This window comes from Triturus cristatus, chromosome 1_2, assembly GCF_964204655.1.
Source record: "Triturus cristatus chromosome 1_2, aTriCri1.1, whole genome shotgun sequence".
Classification (NCBI taxonomy): Eukaryota; Metazoa; Chordata; class Amphibia; order Caudata; family Salamandridae; genus Triturus; species Triturus cristatus.
The window spans coordinates 834,383,340-834,404,723 of record NC_140580.1 but is presented as its reverse complement, the minus strand read 5'-3'; the positions used below and the strand labels follow the sequence as shown (position 1 = coordinate 834,404,723).

The 21,384-nt window shown below is 44.0% G+C and overlaps 1 protein-coding gene across 8 annotated transcripts in view; it reads right to left on the bottom strand.

Moving 5' to 3' along the window:
- Positions 1 to 21,384, bottom strand: part of TMEM269 (transmembrane protein 269) — a 120,779-nt gene that overhangs the window by 88,449 nt on the left and 10,946 nt on the right. Inside the window, exon 3 of one of the 8 annotated variants that reach the window (XM_085608937.1) lies at positions 14,566 to 14,639. The exons of the other annotated variants lie outside the window; for them this stretch is intronic. The gene's annotated coding sequence lies outside the window, so the exon portion shown is untranslated. The remainder of the gene's footprint in view (positions 1 to 14,565; positions 14,640 to 21,384) is intronic. 8 annotated transcript variants of the gene reach the window in all.

Genomic DNA, 21,384 nt, shown 5'->3' with positions numbered 1-21,384 from the left:
CCTTCCGGGAAGATTAACTCCAAGGTATTTTATTGCAAAAATAAATGCCTTCTATGTACTGGACTTCAGTTCATTACTACAAAATTCGACTCAACAAGGCACCTCCCATTCTCCTAATCCGGCCTGCTTTTTAAAAATCGAAACCATTTTAAATCGGCATCTGACAGCCATCGTTCACTCTTCATATAGCTGTAAAAAACAAATGGGTCCTTCGGGGCAATTGCTCAAGATCTATGTAACTGAAAAAAATGAAGTGATCTAGTGGAGTTAAGTAACCAAACAAAACAAATGAAGAAGAAAATTAAAAGCGATTAGGCTAAAAGAAAGAATATTTATATTTGCTGGACAGCACTAATTTAGTCCCTAGAATCATTAAACAAACTAAAGAGGTCTTCCAAACATAAATTGGTGACCCTGTTCTTCATCAGATAAAAGCTAATTTCAGACGAAACATAGTAAGTAGATTTGGGGGTGCCATAATGCAAAGGCTTGAGACTTGGCATCCAGCCGTGCAACAGACAGTAATACACTGGCTCCCATGTCTGCTAAAAGTAACATGGGAAGTATGTTTCCAAATATATTGTCTGTTTAAAATATAATGAACTGTTATAAAAAGTTAACTGCCATTGTCAGTACAAAGGATCCGAGCATACTGAACGCAGCAAACATGGTGTTAAATTTGTTTCTTGCTGCATGCGAAGGTGGTATGTGGAAGGAGTCTGCTCATACATGGATACTGATAGAAGGCCTTTATTTCATAAGAAAGCATACCTGGCAGTACTGTAAAGATGTAGTATACTCGAGTCTGATTTTCGAGAATTTTTTGACTTTGACTCCATTTACAAAGAACTGCATCAGAGCATGAGGAACTATAAGTTAATTAAAGAGATAATTTGGGGGGTGCAGCAAAGGCTGTTCATCATTAGTAAGCTTTAGAGTCACTTTAAGTAATTAGACTGGAAAATTCCATTAAGGGCTTGAACTTCAAGAAATGTGATTAAGTTCTTGAAAAAACAGATGACAGGACATACAGAATTTGGAGAGCTGACAGGACACCGGTATGGGCAAGGTATGACCCCCAGGAAACAAGCTGCATAATATTACCGGGACATGATGAGTATCTGTATTCCATGCATGGGGACTACATTTGTATAGTGAGGCGGCCTAAACTGGTTGGCCCGCATATTTCCAAAGTGGGGTGGGGGGTTTAAGGAAACTACGGAAGCTCCATTTGCTCTAATACTTGGGCCAATATTTCTTTGTCAAAATTCTGGCCTTCTCTTAAGTTGATTTTAGGGCAAACACCTAGATGAGGCAGGATGTAAGGCTGGCTCTCCTGGAGTGTTCCTAATGCAGACTTACACTGGCTGTGAAGGCGTCTTGATTTCCAACTTTAGAACAGACAGCTATGCTTGCAGCATTTACCTGGAAAGGTAAGTTTAAAAAAACCTGCAGTGAAGAGTCAAACATTCCAGGAACCGTTTGACAACACTTTATCGTAAACATACTCGTCATAACTAGGTCTTCCCTACCAGGAGACACATAGGCCCACACAAGACCGTAGTTCGTGGTAACTGCTTCAACAGTAAAATTTGGCCTGCAGCAAATAACAATAATAATAAGTCTTGTCAAAAAAGCAAAAATCGTTTCCTGGAGTGTCCCGAGGCTTGAGTGAAAGCGGAAATCATAAACATGTCTTTGGAAGACAGAACAAAGGCAAGTAACATCAGACCGGGAATGGTAGAAGAAAAACAAATCGGTGTTCTTAGGACCTCGCATTTCTTCATCACTTGGCCGAAGGGTTTAAAGTTTATAGCAGAACTTGGAAACGTCATGAACTCTAAATAAGTGTCTGAAAAAGCAACACAAAGCAGACAAAAAGAGAAGTCTTGATCAAGGGCCATATATGGAAAAACTTTGTGGCATCCATCCCCGTAGAAGATGGATCCTGGTATGACCTCATGTTTAACACAATTACAGTACGCAGGTCACAGGAGACGTTATAAAATATTTTCACCGTAAGAAAAAGGATAGTCTCTAACAAAAAAGTACTTACAAGTGTGGAAAATACCAGGCATTTCTCCTACGAGACTTTGATCCTGAGAACAAACCAGGCAGATATCCACCACCCAAAGAAGCCTTGTCGAGTTGCATAACGGAGGATGAGAAATGAATCTTAGTAACCTAGCAGCGTATAAGGACTTCTAGCATCGGTCAACAAAAAACAAATGCATCTCAGGACTGCAGTGATGTCCTGGTCTTATTTCAGAGGAAATAAAAGGCAAATTAATTTCCATCCTCCAAGAAGAGATGAGAAACAACTGAGTCGACACTCGGGCACACCGGACATTAGACTGGCATCTTCTGAGTCCCATTGTTGGTACAGACAAATTCACTCACTGACGCAATGGGCTCAGAAACCTGGGGTGTGTTCAACACAAATCACGGAACTAGTACCGGTGCTGTACAGCTTTAGAGGGCAATCGTTCTCAGGTGTGTTTAATATCTCCTAGTACTCAAATATGTGAGCTTAGACGTGGCAATGCTTCCAATCGTAGTGACGGAATTGCACAGTTTAGTTTAAGAAATCAAAACTGACAGTTACTTACCTTTACCAAAGTTGCACCATTACATAGCGTAGAACCGTTAACACATGACACATGATTAGGAGTAATGGAGTACATCAAGATGTCTCACGGGACTTTAGTCTATTAAGGATGGTTCACCATCCAAGAAGATGCAGTATAGTGCTCCCTGTTTGCTTGTTCAAAGTACATCAGAGTAGTCATGTAACTTTACATCACTATTATTTTTCAGGGCTTAAAAGATGGAAGTCTGTTTAAGCAAGTATATATGTAACGTTTTGCCCTATTTCCAGGGGCATACGTTGTGAGAATGAATTCCAGCCCAAATCTTCAGCACTTGTTGAGATGGAAACCTTGCCTTTTGGGGACCAAGAAATACAAATCTTCCTGACCAGCTCTGATTTTCTCCTCATTTAGGACACAAGGAACGGTTAAGGAATCTTTGAACAGAGCGCCTCTTCCTGAATCACACATTATAAAACCCAAGACAGGGCAGACTGACGTATCTCCGTTGCAATACAATCTTAACAAAGGAATTAGACTGAAATGGGATCAGGGAGACCCTTTAAAATTTGAGCAAGATATAGTCTTAAGAAATTAAGATTTAATAGATAGGTGCCTGAGGTTAGACTCTACCTCGATTGAAATGGTACGGGATTTTTAGCTGCTCTGTACCAATATTGCTCAGAGGCTGGTTAGGAATACCCCTCAAAAGCATTCCTTAGAGGCGTGCTGGTTTAACAATGAATGTCTAAAGCCCATAAGGAATTAAAAAGTGCTGTATTCGCCACTCCTCGTGATAAAGAGCTAATCAAAATCAAAAGGAGTAAATACAAAAAAGGTAGTAGGATGCAGGAAGATCGAATTGAGGAGGTTGGAATGGGAGGACTTGGAAAGAGCAGGTTCTCTCAGAGATTCCCAAAAAATTAGGAAATTATTAATCGCCTAACGTTCACTGAAGATGTGAGACATTTAGACTCTTTGATCATGGGTGAGGTATGGGAAGACCATTTTTCTAGGATCTTTAACCCTTCACATATGACGTCTGTGGAGGATTCACAGGAACTGAACTACCCTCTGATCTAATTCTAGCCACAAAACTTAGTTTGTCCAATACAGTGGAAGAAGTGGCTTTAGCTCAGGGCATTTGTTTGATAGCCCTCGGCCCAGATGGGTTGCCCCTTGATCTTTTTAAGAGCAACCACAATCTGTGGGCACCACTTTTACTGGCCCTATGCCTGGGTTATGGAAAGAGGAGACTGTAGTCCCCGTTTTGAAAAAAGGTGATAGAAGCGATCCAGTGAGTTATAGGCTTATATCACTGATTGATGCAACAATAAAGGTATTGGGTAGGGTCCTTCTCGCACAATTGAAAGAGTGAGCATCCTCCAAAGGTGTTTTGTCAAATTCACAATATTGTTTTAGGAGGGGGCTGGGCACAACTGAACAATGTTTCAACTTGTCCCTAATTGTTAACAAGCACGCAAGGTCAAGGAAGAGCTCTAGCCACTTGGCCTTTATGGACTTATCTAGTGCCCTTGATACTGTTAATCGGAACAAATTGAGGGCGATAATGGAAGACATGGGTGTGGAAAAAGAACTAGTAACTCTTCCGCATAGGCTCCATACAAATACAACTGTCACCATAAGATTTGGCAGTAAGGGGGGGGCGACCCACCCAATTATCTCCACGGAGGGGGTTCGCCAAGGATGTATTTTAGCCCCGTTTTTATTTTATACAAATTGGCTGGAGGCTTTTTTTTTTATTAAAAAGGGAGCTTGACTACCACAAAACTGGTAATAAACCTGTACCCTGTACCCCTGCTTTCATACGCAGACAACACAGTATTATTGGCAAGAACAGCCATGAGTCTACTGAAATCCCTTGATGCTTTTACTGATTTTATGACATCTCTTGATTTGAAAGTTAATTTTATCAAATCGTACATAATGGTGTGTGGCTCAAAGACCACAAAAAGCAAAACCTTTATTGTCCAGGGAAAGAAGATAGAAAAAGTTAATAATTTCTCGTATTTGGGTAACCTATTCAATAACCAGATGGATTGGGAACCAATAGAACACAGCAGACATGGAGGGCTGTGGATGGGTTGTTTCGGTTTGTCTGTAAACTGGGGCATAAACCGAAGCAGGAATTATTAACTCTTTACAGAGCTAAATGCATCCCTATTGCTACATATGGGGCTTGGTGGTACAATAGAAGGCAAAAGATCCAACTGGTACAGAACACATTTATCAAAAGACTACTGATGGTACCAAAAAGTGCCCCAACTTTATTATGCCACGCAGAATTGGGCCAAGAGTTGATAGATCGTACTGGCTGTGCGCTTTTGCATTTATGGGCTATGATTTTGCTCTCAGAATATCTAGAGTTTAAGAGAAGTTATTAGGGATACCCTTAACACGTGTAATGCTCTATAGAACCCCAGGCTCTGCTTTGTGAGAGAAAAATTTCAAGAAATAAGTCTAGGACACTTATTTGAAAACCCTGAAAGAATCCCGCCAAATGCTAAGGTCACCATTAAAGAGGCATTTTTCACTCGGGGTAATATGAGCAGCCGTCAACTGCAAGGTGACATAGGAGCGCTCCATTTGTGTTTTACCCCCTCACAATTTTATTTATCTTTTACTACTAATTCCCAGATTAGATTTTACCTAACTAGGTTCCGGCTATGCACCATGCACTTTTTGTGAATGTGTTTTTGTCAAGGAGGATGGGTGGGCAAATCTAAGCCTTGCCCATGTGATAACTCTAGGCAAAGCATGTTGCACTTTCTTCTATTTTGCACATTATATAAGTTGGTGAAAACCAGATTTCGGCTTCCATTAAGGAACATTCGTCCTTGCTCAAATAATGATGGTTTTAATTACTTCCATACATTGGCCTCCTCTGATATCTGTGTCTCTGTAGCAAACTTTATAAGGGGCTTTATCATGATTTGAAAGCGCTAAGAGTGAAATAGGCAAAGGATCATCACAATGTTAGTTATGTTATGTTAGTTTAGTCTTTTATAGCGCACGGCTACTCCATAGAGTGTCCCGGCGCTTTTATTGACAACCTGTAGCAGAATAACACAACACAATAGAATAAAACGGGCCCAGCAGAAAGAAAGAAAAGCGAACTAAAGGGCAAAAAGCCAAGTTTTGAGGCCCTTCCTAAAAGTCAGCAAATTAGAGGTGCTGCGTAATGCCAAAGGCAGAGTATTCCAACGCTGTGGCGCCAGCAGCTTAAAAGAGCGACCTCCAATGCGAGCCCTTTTTACTCGGGGGACCACAGCCAGGAACAATGATTTAGACCTCAGAGATCGGGCCGGATGGTAAAAGGCAAGCCTCCTTTGGAGATATTTTGCTCCCGAAGCGTGGAGAGCCTTGTGAGCCAAAGTCAAGGCCTTAAAAACTATCAGTTTCCGGATAGGCAGCCAGTGGAGTGACTGCAAAAGACCGGAGGCTCTCGCTCGCCTATACAGGCCAAAGATGGCCCGCGCGGCCGAGTTCTGGACCACCTGCAACCGTTGCAGGAGATCTTCCGGCAGGCCAAGATATAGGACGTTGGAGTAGTCCAGTCTTGAACCAATTACGGCCTGCACCGTCGTCTTCCTATGATCTTCTGAGAGCAGAGGAAGGAACTTACGGAGCATCCTCAGGAGGCCAAAATATGTTCCCGTAAGACCAAGGATCTGAGATCTTAACGTCAGACCATTATCAATCTTGATCCCCAAATTCTTTGCTAGCTGGGACGAGCACGCTGGAGGAAACATATTAACAGGCCACCATTCCTGCCAATCTGGGTCAGATGGACATCCGAAGAAGAGTACCTCAGATTTATCTGAGTTGCACTTGAGGCTGTTAAGCTGGAACCATTTAAAAACAGCCCCAAGGCACTCACGGATACTCTCTCCATCAAAATCTTCTCCTTTCCTGCACGTAAAGAGGAGCTGGGTATCGTCGGCATAGGATACGATCTGGGCCCCAAAAGACTCCGCCAATGCCGCCAAAGGGGTCAAAAAGATGTTGAAAAGAGTCGGGCTCAACACAGAGCCCTGCGGAACTCAGACTCCCAAAGGCGGCATCACGGCAGAGCTGGGTGAGACCCAGACCGTTTGTCGACGGCCAGCCTAGAATGATCTAACTGAGCACCGTCCCCCTCAGACCGATCTCATGAAGTCTGGCGAGGAGACCCTCATGGGGGACGGTGTCAAAGGCCGCCGACAATGTGACTTTGTTATTCCAATTATTCTCCTAAAATGAAACTTTAATTCTTTGCTGAAACCTTATAAATTATTGTTTTTTAACCTCTTTGTTGATGTTTTATGGATTGTGAATATTTTATTGTGAAACTTATGGTTCGCTGAACCGAAATAAAGTTATTCTTGACCGGACTACAATGCTGTTAAGAATTTTAGCCTGTTTAGGGTACACATGAACTCTAACTTGCCTCTTAGTTCACGAATTACGTCACCAGGATGGGGCAGGAATCCTCCTCAGGTCATATTTAAAAACTGTTAATAAATACTTCTAAAATATCTTATGTCTTAAGGTGAAAAACTTACATGCGTTTAAGAAACAGACATTTTGATCTTTTGTAAAGCCTTATATTTTAACAAGCTTTCTGCATGCCAAATATTTTTAAGACTCCGCTTGTGCACAGGCTATGAGAGCCAGGGCTGACAATTGGCTCGGCTACGACTCTGCTCTTCCTATTAATTTTCTAGCTTTCCCTCGTCTACAGGGTTACACTCCCAATACGTGTGTGTTGACTGAGCAGACATCTGCTCTCAAAGCTTTCACACAACCTTCTTATAACCTCCTCTGTCGTGGAGCCCATCTTTAAATGTGTGCACAAAATCACCGAAATACAATTGTGTGTTTATTTGTACGTGCTGGCTACAATGACATTTACGGTACAACTTTTATTGTAAGTAGACAGCAAGGAGAAGTGGGTCAGTTCACGTCAACTATTGGCTAACTTAACAAAGTGATGGCATTCGGCCTTTTAGCAAAGAGCACACCCACACAAAATAGTTCTTGTAAGTGCAAGGGACTACACTACGATGACAATGTGTGCCTTTTGAGACAAAAGAAATTTTTTTGTATTTAGACAGCATTTTTTTTTTTCAGACTGGCTTGGACCTAGAAACTTCTTCCAACAATTAAGATTTGCAAAAACTATGACAAAATAGGAATATGCTACTTACCAGTATGCATCTGTTCTTGGCATGTAGAGCTGCAGAGCCACACACTAGGATACTAGATCGCCATCTGGTGTTGGGCTCGGATGCTTGCAGGTTGTTGTCGTCTTCAGAAGAAGTCTTTGTGGTCACGAGATAGGCGACTCCTCCCTTGGATGACAGTGTGCATGGGCATTAACTCCATCGTTATGATTGTTTTTCGCCATGATGGAGTTTGTAAAAAAGAGGGAGATGTCCATGTGTGATGTCTAAGTAAGACAATGCTGGAACAGATCCAGGTCCCGGGGAGGTGGGTGGGTGTGTGTGGCTCTGCAGCTCTACATGCCAAGAACAGATGCACACTGGTAAGTAGCATATTCCGTTCGAGGCATATGAGATGCAGATCACACACTAGGATAGACTATATAGCAGTATCTCCCCTAGCGGTGGTCACCTGTATCGGTTGCAGCCGTTTGAAATAAAGTTTTAAGGACAACCTGTCCCACAGAAGCTTGTTGCTTTGCTTGCACGTCAACACAATAGTGTTTAGTGAAGGTGTGTGTTGTGGACCATGTGGCTGCCTTACAAATATCTTCTAAGGGAATGTTTCCTAAGAATGCAATGGAAGCCCCTATTTTGCGTGTGGAATGCGCTCTAGGGGGAACTGTTAGTGTGCGTTTAGCTTTATGGTAGCATATTTGGATACATTTAACTATCCACCTAGCTATCCCAGACTTGGAAATGGGGTTGCCTTTATGTGGTGGAGAGAAAGCTACAAACAATTGTTTTGCGGAATGATTTGGTTCGGTCAATGTAGTAAAGAAGGGCTCTTTTAACGTCTAAGGTATGAAGAGCTCTTTCAGCTAACCAGTCTGGATTTGGGAAGAACACTGGTAACTCTACTGATTGGTTAAGATGGAACGGAGATATGACTTTTGGAAGGAATTTCGGATTTGTCCTGACAACCACTTTGTTACGGTGTAAATGTAAGAATGGTTCTTGTATGGTTTAAGCCTGGATTTCACTTACCCTTCTGAGGGATGCGATAGCGATAAGGAAAGCCACTTTCCATGTGAGGAACTGTAGCTCGCATTTATGCAGAGGTTCAAATGGGGGGTCCCATGAGCCTGGTAAGAACAAGGTTTAGATTCCACACTGGAGAGGGTGGTAATCTGGGAGGAATAATCCTTTTAAGTCCTTCCATGAAGGCTTTGATCGCAGGTACTCTAAAGAGTGACAAGTGTTGTCGATTTTGTAAGTAGGCTGCTAAGTGGAGACGTATGGATGAGTTTGCTAAATTACATCTTTGCAAGTGTAGTAAGTAGCAAATGATGTCCTGGATGGATGCATCCAGTGGGTTTATACGATTGTTAGTGCAGTAAATGGCAAATCTTTTCCATTTTGCAGCATAGCAAGCTCTAGTGGTAGGTCTTCTGGTCTTTTAAAATAATGTTCATGCAGTCTGGTGGCAGGTTGAGGTAACCGAACTCTAGGACTTCAGGAGCGAGATCGCCAGATTCAGTTGACCTGGGTCTGGGTGTCTGATTTCTCCATGGTTCTGGGTTAGTAAGGACGGGGAGAGATGCAGTTTTTCGTGTGGAACTAGCGAGAGTTCCAGTAGTGTTGGGAACCACAGCTGGCGTGCCCATGGTGGAGCTACTAGGATCAGTTTGAGAGACTGTTGCCTGAGCTTGCGTACCACTAATGGAATGAGTGGGAGAGGTGGAAAAGCGTACGCAAATCTGCCTGACCAGTTCATCCATATCGCATTGCCCTTTTGACTCCGGGTGGGGAAACCTGGCGGGGAAGGTTGGTCATTTTGTGTGTGGCGAACAGATCTATGTCTGGTTGGCCCCATTGTTGGAAAAAGGGCAGTAGGACTTGGGGATGTAGTTCCCATTCGTGGATCTGTTGTGCTTGTCGACTTAACAGATCGGCAATCTGATTGTGAACCCCTGGAAGGTGTTCTGCAAGTAGGTATATGTTCTGAGGAATGGCCCATCTCCAAATAGTCTGTGCGAGCTGGGACAGCTGGAGAGAATGTCTGCCTCGCTGTTTTTGTATGTAATACATGGATGTCATGTTGTCTGTCCGGATGAGGACAGTTTTGTTCTGGAGATGTCGTTGGAATGATTTTAGTGCTAGGAACACTGCTAGCAGTTCCAGGTAATTGATATGGAGCACTCTGTTGAGTGGTCCATTTGCCGAGTGGTGTGTCCGAGGAGATGGGCTCCCCATCCTGTGAGTGATGCGTCCGTTGTCAGCACTATCTGTGGAAGAGGCTCTAGGAACGGCCGCCCTTTGGACAGGTTTGTTATGTCCCACCATTTCAGAGAGCGATGTGTGCGGCTGTCCACCAACACCAGATCTGTGAGTTGTCCGTGAGCCTGGCTCCACTGACGTGTTACACATTCTTGCAAGGGACGCATTTGAAGTCTTGCACAAGGCACAATGAAGATGCATGACGTCATCATGCCTATGAGTTGCATGAACACGCTTGCTGGAAGAGAGTGTTGGATTTGAAATTTGGGGATTAGCCAGTTGTCTAGATACGGGAAGACATGAATTTGTCGTCTTCTGCGATGTGCTGCTACTACTGCCAGACATTTCGTGAATACTCTGGGCGCGGTTGTTACTCCGAATGGAAGGACTGTAAACTGGTAGTGTTGTCCGTCCACCACAAACCTTAGATACTTCCTGTGGGCAGGATGTATGGTAATGCGGAAATAGGCGTCCTTGAGATCTAGTGTGGCAAGGAAATTGCCTTGTTGCAGTAGTGGGAGCACTTGAAGAGTGATCATATGGAAATGATCCGAGTTTATATACAGATTTAGGGGTCTGAGGTAGAGTATTGGTCTTAGAGTCCCGTCCTTCTTGGGGATTAGGAAGTAGAGTGAATATACCCCTGTACCCTGATGTTTTAAGGGAACTGGTTCTATTGCGTGTTTTTGAAGCAATGAGAGAACTTCTCGTTTGAGGAGCGCAAGATGGTCTGGTGACATGAAACGCTGTTTGGGTGGTATGTGTGGGGGAAGGGGGGGTGGGGTAGTTGTGAGCTCCAGGCAGTAACCATACTGGATAATTTGTCTTACCCACTTTTGTCTGTTGTGATGGAGTTCCAGACAGGTAGGAACTGTTTTAGTCTTCCCTGGAGTGGAATGGTCTGCGGGAGTGGAGGAAAGTCACTGTTTTGTGGCAGGGGAGGTAAGAGTGTTGTTATTACCTCGACCTCACCCCTTGTTGTTGTTTCCTCTGTATCCACCTCTAAAATATCCCCTACTGGGGGATGTTTGTGTAGCGGCTTTGAATGTAGAGGAGGTGTCCGCTCCCATATTTTTGGAGGCTCCTCTGTAGAAGGAGCGCCGAAAGGAACCATGTGGTTGTGGAGAATGTAATGCTCCCATGGACTTAGCAGTCTGTGTCCTTTATTTTTTCAAGGGCAGTGTCTACTGCTGGCCCAAATAGCTGTTCCTGGTTGAATGGCTGACTAAGTATGGTAGTTTGTACCTCTGGCTTTAAGCCTGAAATGCGTAGCCATGCATGTCGTCTAAGGAGCACACTTGTGTTAATTGCTCTAGAGGCGGTGTCTGCGGCATCAAGCGCACATTTAATTGCCGCATTTGAAATAAGTTTTCCCTCTTGGATAAGGTCATTTGCCTGGGTTTTATATTGCTCTGGCAGATGTTGTAATAGATGCTCTAACTGGTCGTAGTGGGCCCTGTCATAGCGTGCTAGTAGGGCTTGGGTGTTGGCAATACGCCAATGATTAGCGGCTTCAGCTGCTACTCTTTTGCCAGAGGCTTCTAACAGTTTGGATTCTTTGTCGGGGGAGTGGTGCATCGCCTGTGGTTTGGGAGTTGGCGCGTTTCCTGGCATTGGAAACGACCAAAGAATCCAAAGGGAGCTGCTCTTTGATGTAATTAGGATCTTCAGGGGCAGGTCTATACTTTTCTATCCTTGGGTTAAGAACCCTGGCACGGACGGGGTCTTTAAATACCTCGGGGGTGTGTTTTATGACTGCTTTAATCATCGGCAGAATTTGTACAGACTTTTGAGATTGTTCAAAAGTATCCAATAGGAAGTCTTCCTCTGATGTGCCGGAGTGCATTGTGACGCAGTGGTAAAGTGCCGCTCTATTTAATAATTGGCCAAACCCCAGGTGATAGTCTGGAGGCGATGGTTTGTTGGGATATGGCTGAGGGTCAGGCATGCCTGGTAGAGGGAAGGATCCATCATCCAGTGGGGAGGTATCTGGATCCGTGAACGGATCATTAGGGTCACCCCCACCCCCTAGGTCATCATCATCGTCCTGTGGAGGTGGTGTATGTGATGAGAGGGTATAGGTAAGGGTGGTGTAGGCAGAGGGGGTGGGTTAGAAGGCAGTATAGGAGATGAAGGGGGCATAGGCGGTGTTGCAGAGTCCTTCTTGTTTATAGGAACTGGGGCAGGTGGTGTGTCCAGTTTCCGTTTTTTACATGGCACCGTTGTGAGATGTCCAGTCTTTGGGTTAATATAAATCTTTTTCTGCCTTGGGTCGATTGATCTGGATGAAAAAGTTCTTGTTCCTCAGGAGGTCTTTGGTGCAGATCTTTTCTGTTCCGATCGAGGTTTTGGTTGATCGGTGGGGGTTTTGGCTTTAGGAGGCGTACGAGAGTCCTTAGCCGTTGGTTTCGGTGCCGATTTATCTATTGGCCTTGGTGTTTTCGGGGCCGAAGGCGTCAGAGCCGATTTCTGTGCCGAGTGGTCTTTTGTCTTCGGTGCCAAAGGTGCCGGTTGAACAATGACATGCAGTTTGCTCGGTCCAGAGCTACCGGAAGGCTTATGTTTCTTCGGAGCCGAGCCCGGAGGCGGGGCTTCTGAAGGATGTTTTCGGTCTCGACTGGGGCCAGCAGGCGATGTTTTGACCAATGCCTTTGGTTTTGGAGGGGTTGGGGCAGGGGCAGTAGAACTCACATGTTGCCCAGGAGTGATGGGTTTGTCTGAGTCGTCTGCTTCGGAATCTTCTTCTGGGACATCGGGGCCTTCATCAAAGATGTTCTCTGGTTCGGGAGCTGGTCTCTGTGCCACGATGCGTCTTCGAGCCCTTCGATCTCGAATGGTCTTTTTGGATAGAAAGGATGCGCAAGCTGGACGGCTGGACTCGTCATGTTCAGGTGATAGGCACAGGTTGCAGACTTTGTGGTGGTCACTGTGCGGAAATTTTACTCCACACTGGAGGCATTTTTTGAAAGGCATCCTTTCCATGAGCCGTAGGCCTCACAACGTGGATAGGCCCAGAGGCCCGCGTCGACGTCCGGAATCGAGCCGATGAAAATCGATGTTGAGAATGAAGGTGCTTTGATGTTTTATGGAAGTTTTGCGCTTCGAAAAGCTTGGAATTGAAATTTCCAACCGGAGGGGAAAAGTTGCATCCGAACCCAATGGCGGAAAAAAACAATCTAACGATGGAGTTGATGCCCATGCGCACTGTCATCCAAGGGAGGAGTCACCTATCTCGTGACCACAAAGACTTCTTCCGAAGACAACAACAACCTGCAAGCATCCGAGCCCAACACCAGATGGCGATCTACTATCCTAGTGTGTGATCTGCAGCTCATATGCCTCGAACAAACAAGTACTGATAAAGACAAAGTAGTCAGCCGTTGCTAGACCTATTGATTTGTCAATGCTTGTTTAAACAGCATTTTCACTGCAAGCAGTATTTCTATAGTAGATAATAGTGAATAGTTTCTCTTTCGGATTTATCATTTCCTCCACAACTCTAAACTAAACAGCGTCCAACTGTCTTGTCAGCTTGGAAAAAGAAACACTCTTGTTCTGCTTTGTTATATATTTGCACCTTTAGCTTGTTTAAGGAGGAGTAGGTCACCATACATTAAATATGACTTTGTTAGAAGAACCCACCCAATTCAGCAATGAGAAAATGTAAACTAGAACCATAAGAAAACAGTATCTTTAGGCTGCATCAACTATGCCCTGCAGTACTGCGATTCCAATGCTGGACTGGGAGGGAAGCCTCCTACCCCTGCTCCGGCCGGAAACTCCAGCCTCGTACCTTGCAGAAGCAGGGTTGACATGGAACTGACAGTAGTTAGCTTTTTTCCATCTTGGGTGCTACTCTTAATATACTAAAGCCTCAACCACGACAGTCCTGAAAAAAATCTGGAACTAACGGGACTGGCCTGAACCCTTGCGTGGGTTGAGGATCTTCTGCGATACTCAGTTCTGCATCATCTACTCTTAATCCTAAGTGTAGATCAAAGTTTGAGGTTTTTACTGGATACGTTAATAAAAGTGCCTCAAACTGTGAAGGGGCTCGCTAAGAAATTGATTCACTATGACAGCAGATGCTGAAAGTGTGCCAAATTTACATGAAGAAAAAATTACAGAAATTGGACATGCCCAGCAGCGCTGGAAACAAATACCATCAGAATAATACAAAGACACTGGTTCCATTCCTCACCCTGACTGAGTGAGAAATCTCGCCTTAAGGAAGGTCCAGGGATGTGCAGTGCCTTCATTCAACATGGTAGTTTCACATTCCAAAGAATTATGACTAGGAGAGACCCTTTCAATATACGAACTTGCAGGAGCTCCAGTGCAGAACTGAGGAAGAAAAGGGTGAATACGCAATTTCTTCATTCTTTACATATATAAATACATCCTAAAAAGGATTTACTCTCACTTACAAATGAGGAGAGAAGGAAACAGCAATAACGTAGTAGCTCACCTCACGTATTTGTGTGGAAAGTTAAGTAACCTGATGCAGTACATGAGATTAAAACATTACTTACCCATCAATCGGTGACTACGAATCTCCAAAAGCAGAGAAAGATACCTTCCTAACGTGTCCAGTCTGAAGAAAATGCTACAAGAACACATATCAAATTATATTTTTAACACTTTATTAAGTCTCATCATTTACTGCTTGGTTCAGTAATATTCCCGATAAAATGATTCAGAGCCTTTCCTGTCATCCTTTTCCTTGATAGCACCACACTAAATAGTCTTGTAGAATGAAGGTGTTACTTCGATCGGTATATTCCGAGCTACCCAAGTGTGCAATGAACATTTGTATGAAAATCAGATCTGGTCCTCAGAGCAGCATCAATAACTCTAATATTAGGAATCCAGGTACAAATAGCATGCAAAAGGATGGAAAAGTACTACTCATAAAGAGAATGGCACATTTTCAATGAACATTTCTCTAGAAATTAATCACTGGGCCGACAAAAGTGGCAGGATTAGTAGTTCACGCAAATGCAGAAGAACATGTGCTTGGAATGCTTCTCGGTGAATATTCTAAACAATCTTAACCTTGAACAGAAAAGGACATTTGTAAAAAAAAATTTTTTAAAAATGGGATAAACAGTGTATCTAAGGAGACAAACTGGAGATCTGCTATGGAAAATGCAAAGATAAGGCTTTTGTCAAGCCTGATGTGCACATCTGATCAAAGACAGCACTTGGTTTTTCATTGGAAAGCCTAATCTAGTTCGGATGTTAACATTATGGCATCGACTACACAGTTGTAAAACAAATTCCTTACCTGTGACAATAGTTCCAACACGGGCGTTTGCTACAGTCACAACCATGTTATACTATTCCAGTTGCCCTAAAGAGGATCTTTGGACCTCTACCAAAAAAATAGTGAAGTCTATCTGCACAATAACCCTCTCTTCCTGTTTGTCTGTCCAATATTGGACTAAACCGAAGTGTCTGACAATACAGCTCAGATTTTGTTCTTTGGAATCTGGAACAGGATTGACCAATATCAATGCAAGACTAAGCAAAAAAAAAAAAAGGAGGAATGAAACTTGTATGCATATGCGACACAGCTGCAGATGAAGTGTAGATAAGTATGTGTCTACCACTGCATTATAGTCGTGAAACGTTTTCAAAAGAACAATTATTCAAGTACTACTTTAGATGCCATGTTTCTAACAAAATAAGCCAGAGAATGAACCGTGAGGGACAATGGAGTAGATTTAATCGCATCGCATTTTCTTTCTTTAGAAACAAGGCTCCCTCTTTATCGGAATGTCTGGGTCATATGAATATATAAGATTAGTGGACTTGCAACTTAAGGAAGCTGATGGCTTACACTGAATAAAGGAAAACTGGAAGAATCCAACATAAGCTATTATGCAGAATATAAAGTTTAATTTCTAAATAGAAGCCCCTAAGCTAAGCAGTTTACTTTTACATGGTCCAGATTGTGGTACGACCTATTTGTTACTCCGTCCACAACTGTGGCACAACTTGGTTTCCTGTGCTCCTATCTCTAGTAAGAGAACAAACATTACTTAATTAAAAAGTTTAATGCACATGGTTCCACAGTTCCTCAGTGAGAATGTACGAACATAGGCTACAGTGCACCAATCTACTGACACCCTTGGTACCCACATGCCCGGCTTCTAGCCCCGTGATGCCATTCCTAATAGGGATCTGAGCGTTGGGCATCATTTTGAGTTCAGGAAGAAGCTTAAGAAACATTAACAGTGATTACTAAAACCACAATACTAAAACAAAATGTTTTCACAACGGCCAACTGAAAGCCTCCAACAGAAGGAACGCTGGCTCCTGAAACAGAATACACAGGATTAAGGTTAGACATAAAGATCAACACAGTAGGCGAAATTTCTCAAGGGAACGTATAGTAAAAGTAGGGCTTGAAAGAATCTCACTTCTAATCCAAGATAGAGGGATGCTGAATTCTGAAGTTGAGACCGCACATTTTCAATGTGCAGACCTCTGTTGGGAAGTATAAAAGGCAGACTAAGGAGGCAAGGGGACCCAGTATCAAGTTTGGTCGATGGAGGGTGGTTCGTAGAGCATGTTTATTTTAGAACTTCTGAACATAAATTCCCTAAATATCTCATTGAAGTGCCACATTTCTTCCGAAATTATACAAACCATGTCGACGAGAACAGGCAAGGCATCCTTTTGGACGGCAAATCAGTAGCATAAACAGCGCTTTATTCGATTACCCTCTAGTGGTAAACAGCCGAAACACATTGACAGCAAAGAATACATTATTTCAAAACAGGGCAAAAGGGAATAAATACAGTGGCAAAAAAGGCCGCTTTAAAAAGGACGACAAATAAGTACCAACGAAACACAATCTCTGAGAACTTCACTTTTAATAAAATATCAATATTTATAAAAACACTGAACTGGACGAGGTCGGCCCTTTGATTGTAGGCCAACATAAATGAAGAGAAATCGCCGTCTTCCATGTGAATAATTAGTAGCAGATTGGTTCCATTAGGAGTCACCAGGCATAACCAAAGGGCACAACCTCTGTAATGGGAACGTAATAAACAGGTGACATTCTCTTAGGGCACATCAGAACATGCTCCGGTTACAGGCCACCGCAAAACCTGCTGTTGTGTTCTAAACGTGAGGTGTAAAAGATTCATAACTAGCCAGCATAGAGAAAATGCTTGTCAGACTTGAAGTAGAATACTTTTAGTGGGGGAAGAAAAGCATTCACTTCGAAAGGAAGAGTGACTTTTAAGCGAGGAATATCACTCAGCTCTACAAAAGGTATCACTCAGTGCTACAACGGAAGAGCAAAGACGACGGCTTTATTCAGACCAAAGCTGGTACGGTTTTAAGTAGTCTTCATGTTCCATTCACAACATTAAGGCTCGATTTGAAACGTGTGCCCAATAAAGGTCATTTTAAGTGCGGGCGTTAAATGCCCTTTGAGTGAAGCCTGGTCTCTTGATCCGACTGCATCAATAGTTGAAGTCATAATTTTCAGCTGAGTCTTGGCTATAGGACTATAGAAACATCATAAAAATGAGTTACTAGCGAAATTACAGGGAAGTGGCTCTTTGGCTCATGAAACTGAAAGCATGCTCCTGGGTCTTGGATAGTTCCTGGAGTGGACTGTATTGTCCAGCCCGCAAGCTTATCAGACTAAAGTGGACGACTTGACAGGCTGCATTCATCTTCTTTATTTGGGATGTTTTTCATAGAACCCATCCTACGAGTCTTGAAGACTGGAGCCGCAAATGTGCAATACCTGGGTTCTAGAGAATGGCAAGAATAAGTTATTTCCACAAGGTTACACCTTGATGTTCTGGTAACCCCTACCACCAACCCTCATCGTATACCTAAAAGACCAACTTTTGATTACCATTGCAAATTGGATTGTGGAAGTTCACACTATTAAAGACAGCACAACTTGTTAGACGGAGGCTCAGATAAGAACTACAGTATCCCTCCAGCTGATATAGTAATAAAAGGATGTATCGTGGACAGGTAGCATCTCAGGTCTAAAAAGGATCTTGGACTGTCTCTGCCTTCCTGAAGAGGGATAGCCTTTTCATCTACATAGCCATATCCTCCATAAACATAGACAATTTACTTTGTGCATCACATTTATAGGGGATTTAGACAATTGAGCAGCTGGTGGCAGTGTCTGCTTGTCACAAGGCATGTATCACTTCTTAAGCAACCCGTAACCCTTCTCCCTGCCTCTAGGAAAATTCTCTGCTATTTTAATTTACTAAATCCGATGCCCTGTGCTTGCTGTAGCATATGCTTGAAGGTGCACATCAAGTCATTCTGGTACATATTCTGCCAAAAGGCAACACACTATTTGCAATCTCCATTTGAGAGATTTAGCATTGAGGCAGTCATGCACTACCTATTTTTAATAAAACTACCCGCGCCGATACCCCGGATGAGGACTTACTTTTAGTTCATGTTCCCAATTTCTGGTAGGGCAGATTTACATTATACTGGATTTTGCTGCTCTAACTTGCTTTTTCCTCATTAGATTTACTCTGTGACCATCTTTCAGCAGAGAAGGTACAAAAGGATAAAAAAAAAAGTGCTTAGCAAACCTCCCAGAGAACCGTACCCATGCACAAAAGCATCCTTAATCATATTTAGGGCATATTGGATTTAATTTGTACTCCTCTTTCTCTGCAATGGAGGGCTTCCACCATATCTGAAATGTCATGAAGTGTAAATAAATTCCCAATGGCAACTGAGCTCACTGCAATTCTAATGCCCACAATTACGAGTTGCAGTTACCCCATTACTCACCAACCAACACCCACCTCCTTCGGAAACCAGACTTCGGATTATCACCCAACACAATCATGTATGGTATCTCCAGACCTGACACTTTCGAGATGGGAAACCCCTGACTCCGAAATCACACACACTTAAAAAAAAAAAACAGCTTTTCGTGACAACATGCACTTCTATACAATAATGTCCGTTTCATTCATTGATACAAATGGAAACGTATCTAATTCATTACGACCTCGGAGTCTGATAATCTAACTAGGAAAGACTAGTAGGTGCACTGCGTTCCAGAAGAGGGGAAATAACTCCTTGGTAAACTCCTGCGGTATTGCATTTTACTATGTATTTTTTATTACCTTGACTTTAGGGTTATTTGAACTTCAAGCAATCTACCCACAAGTATCAATTGTGTACACAATATTTTTTTTGCTAAAGGTCAGTGGACAACATCTGATGCACAAGCAATGAAGCATGTTGCTTATTCCTACCATTGCTGTAAGTTGGCGGTACGAAGGTCCAAAATGGGCTACAACCCTTTGTTCTACAGAATCAGAAAGTAGTGGGAGTAGCACCACTGCCTACTTCTGAAAACAGGACCCTCTATAGCCCCCTTCACCAGGAGAGTTATAACTTTCTCTTGGAGTAAAGTTAAATGATCCTCCGCCAGCTGTTCTTGAAGTTGCGGAATAGGTGGAGGAAAAGAAAGGAAAATAAGAGAATAGCCCTCCTGAATGAACTGCAAAACCCACTTGCACGATGTTGTGGACCTACAGTGGAGGAGATGATGATAGACTCTTCCTCCAACCAAAGTAGCATGGTCTTGCAGAGTCAGACTAGGAGTGCTTGGAGGCTACGGCTGCCAAGGGCTGGGTGGCAGACGACTTCTAGCTTCCATTCCGGTGTCAGAACAAGCCCGTCTGGAACCCTCTTCTGTTGCTACGAAAGGTAGACTGGCCATGTGGTGTTACTGAGAGGCCCAAGGATCTGGCCGTAGCACAAGAGTCCTTGAAACACTCCAAGGCAGTCTGCCTTCTCTCCGAAGAAACGAGATCTGTCAAAGGGCATACCCATCAAATTAGCCTGGAAGCCAGGTGTTCTTAGCTAGGCATGGCGTTGTACGACCACTGTCAACAAAACCGCTCTGCCCAGCCAGTCAGTTGTGTCAAGGCCACACCTAATGGTGAGTTCTGCTGCATCTCTCCCGTCCTTCACTGCCTGGAAGAGTACAACCCGGGCCTCTTCCAGGACCCATGGCAGCACTTGCGCAACCATTTCTGAAAGGAAGTGGGAGAAACAACCCAATAAGCATGCGGTAGTCACCAACTTGAAAAATCTTCAAATGTTTCCAGCCTCTTGGATTCCCTATCCAAGCGAGGGGGTGGATATGCGCCATGAGAAGTCGAAGCCTGCACCAAGCTCTCTTCGGGGTAGGGTGTTTGCTTAGGAACTTTGGGTCGCCTGGAGTCGGGCTATGGCAGCGTGCAATTGTCCTGTTCACAGGAGCCCCTCTGCTAGGCTTGGAACACGTGCATAGGAGGACACCAGTAAGTTCCTCATTAAAGGGAAATAGGGGTTCAGAGGTGGAAGCCCCAGGCTAAAGCGCTTTGGTCAGAAGATTAGTCTTGGCCTGCACGGAGGGCAACTCCAGTCCAGTCCAAGGACCTCAGCTGCCCCCTTTAACACCATGACATAAGAGGCCCCATCCTCCGTAGCCACAGTTGGCAGAGACAGCATGACAGTTTCTGGGGATGTGTCCAGTCCACTGGCCTACGTATGTTCCTCATACCAGTCCATCTGTTCTACAGACACATCCTGGTGTTCTAAAGGGTCCATAGATTCCTCCCTTGCCTGAAAATGATCAGGCAATAACATGGAACCTCTGGGTTCTACCAGCGCTGGAGTCGGCGTTGAGTGACGCAGAGTCATTGGGGATAAGGATGGAGCTGGCACCACCACCTTCAGGTCCAACGCCGGGGACGGTCGCGTAGGCAAAACCAGTGTCATCCCAGATCAGATCCGTGAGGCCCCACTGGTGCCATAGCCGACGCCGTCAAATCCGACAGCGCCCCTTCCGACACAAAGGCTCACTAAGCAGGGGGCACTACGGCTTCCGGAAATGGTGGAAGGTGCGGAGTCGACCCTGGCTCAAGCTCCTCAGAACCATGCCTAGAGCATCAGTGTCCCATACCTTGTTAAATCAACAGAAGATAGTCACGGTGTAGATGAAGTCTACATAACATTATTTTTCTTGGGCCTCTTCCGAGTGCCCCGAAGGCCTTGAGTGGGAGGAAGAGGTCTTAATGCTCAGGGAGCGCCCCCGACCTCTTCTTCGATCGACACTGGGATCTCTGCGGAGTCTTGCTGGCCGGTGTCGACTGCCAGGCTACATGGAGCTTCATAGCACGCTCCCGCAAGGCCTTCGGAGCCATGGCCCGACAGTCTGAGCATGACCTGGAGTAGTGGTCATCCTTGAGACACCAAAGACATACTAGGTGGGGGTCTGTTACCAACATGGTGCAGTTTCAAGCGCCACACGATTTAAACCCTGCCTTTCTAGAAGACAT